At 42.7% G+C, this 2,458-nt stretch overlaps 1 pseudogene; it reads left to right on the top strand.

The window, feature by feature from the left end:
* Positions 1–286: 286 nt before the first annotated feature.
* On the top strand, positions 287–2,145 carry LOC133261114 (olfactory receptor 5G9-like; annotated as a pseudogene).
* Positions 2,146–2,458: the final 313 nt, after the last annotated feature.

The following is a 2,458-nucleotide window of genomic DNA, read 5'->3' as shown; positions in this document are numbered from 1 at the left end:
ATCCCAGCATGGCCAACAATGAATGATTGAACAACTCAGGTTCAAGGAGATCAGTTGACTTAACCAAGGCCATTCTTATAGTGCATGAAAAAAGAATACATAGAGGATATAGAGGTGGGCTACTTCAGGCTTTTCTCATGGTTTCTTCCATGTATTGTTTCCATAAAGTGATGCTTCAACTCAGCATTCTATTATCCTATGGGCTTCCCACTAATGACCATTGGCTATAACCTCAAAAAAATAGGAAGCCAAAATGCATTATTGTGTACTCCTATTGCAATGTACAATGTTTAATCTCTTTAAGATGAAAGGATTTATGAAGACACAGGAAACACTGTTACAGTGTGAAAAAAGAAATATTACAGTCTGTTTTGACAGGTAAATACTCAGTGCCCACTTCTGCCAGTCACTAGAATAGGGAACACGGATTAAACTTTTATTTTGCTCCTATGTAAAAGGAAATAATGATGTTTAGCTTGCAGGCTTGTTAAAGACAATATGTAAGGCACAAATGCCAATAATTAGTGTGCACTTACTAGGAACTCAATAAGACTCTGTTAAATGTTTGCACGCATTAACTCATTTAATCCTCACAGCAATTTACAAGGTAGGTGTTACTATTATTACTCCTATTTCACAGGTGAAGAAAAGTAACTTTCCTAGGGTCAGAGCACTTGCAGAGTGTGCACTAAGGCTTAAGCTGTAATCCCAAAGTGCACAGCACGTGGCCTGAAACTGAGCAGCGGCTCATTCTTCTCTGCTTGTTTCATTTCACTCTCCTACATCACTTCACCAGGCCTGTACCCACCTGGTGAACTCAGGTAAACTTCACTGAAGTTAAAATTACTGGAAAGTTATTCTGGAATTTTCTCTGCTATTGGTTATGGGAATTTGAGTTTCTAAGCTGTGGTTTTCTCACCCATATATTGATGGATTCCTATGGAGCCTTGTAATATTATAGCTTCAAATCTGATCCTTTGCTCTGGTCTCTATTTCACTATTGTTTCCTTAGCCACGGCATGCACCTAAAAGTCGTATACTCTCCTAGGGACTAGTTTATTTTTTCCTGTGTCCCCTTTTTGAAGACATGTTTACCAAATTTCTCTTCTCTTCTCCAGCGGAATCCAGAGTCTGTCCCCGGCTAATGAAAGCGACGTGAGGGTCATAGAGTTCACCTTCAGAGGTTTGAATTTCAGCCCTCAATTGCAGGTCTGCCTTTTCCTGCTCTTTCTGAGTTTCTACCTCATCAACCTAACAGGATACTTGGGTGTGATTATTCTGATACACATGGATTCCCGCCTTTGCACCCCATGTACTTTTTCCTCAGTCACTTGTCTTTTGTGGACATGTGCTTCTCTTTGGTCATGAGCCCCAAGATGCTCTCTGACTTTCCGGGGCTGTGCTTTGCGACAGGGGTGCTTTGGGTTCTTCGTCCCAGCAGAGTGTTTTCTCTGGCGTCCGTGGCCTATGGCCGCTGCAGCGCCATTTGAAACCCACTGTGGTATTACGTTACCATGTCCCAGAGACTCTGAGTCCAGCTGGTGGTGGGTCCCTATGTCACTGGGTTCGTGAACCCCATGACGCACACATGATGCTTTTGGCCTTCCTTTCTGCAGCTCCATGTCATCCCTCGCTTCTTCTGTGACTTGCCCCTTCTGCTTTCCCTTGTGTGCTGACACCAGTCTCAGCAAGTGGGTGGTTTTTGTTGTGCCTGGAGCTATGGTCGTCTTCAGTGGCCTGACTGTCCTGGGCTCCTCCACAGACATCCTCATCCCCACCCTGAAGATCTGCTCTGCTGATGGGAGACGTGAAACCTCGTCTACCTGCTCTGCGCACCAGACAGCCGTATCTATCTTGTATGGCCCTCTTCTCTTTATTTATGTCCAGCCTAGTGCCTGTGTCTCCCTGGGTCTTGACAAAGTGGTGTCTGTGGTTTATACTGCAGGCATCCCCATGTTGAACCCATTTACCTATAGCTTGAGGAATAAGGAGGTCAAAGATACCATCCATAGGGCCGTGTTGAAAAGGATGTTTTCTAGGGCATAAATTCTTATCTAGAATGGAAATTGGAGGAAAAAGCTAAAAATGACAGACTTTGTGGATTCCTAAGGTTCCAGGCCTCTTGCAAGTATTTGGGGATGCAGTGGTACCTCTTTATCCATTCATCCATCCAATTATTCATTCATCTTGTCAATCAACGTGGATTCCTTAAGCCTTGATCTCTTCTGTATAATAAGCCAAAGTTATAGTTCAAATCCACAGCCCATTTAATCTGGTTCCTTTCAGCCACCTCATAGTCCAATCATTTTCAGAAAAAGCTTATTATTTAATATTAACTACTATTTTAAATAAAAATTCTGTATATCTTTTCTTTTTCTGCTGATTCCTTGGAATTTGACTTTTAAAATGCCAGTGTTTGCACAAGGTTTTGCACTCACATTTAGCTCCCATCGATAGG

This window comes from Bos javanicus, chromosome 15 (genome assembly GCF_032452875.1).
Source record: "Bos javanicus breed banteng chromosome 15, ARS-OSU_banteng_1.0, whole genome shotgun sequence".
NCBI classification, from domain to species: Eukaryota; Metazoa; Chordata; class Mammalia; order Artiodactyla; family Bovidae; genus Bos; species Bos javanicus.
This window is presented reverse-complemented; position numbering and strand designations above follow the sequence as displayed.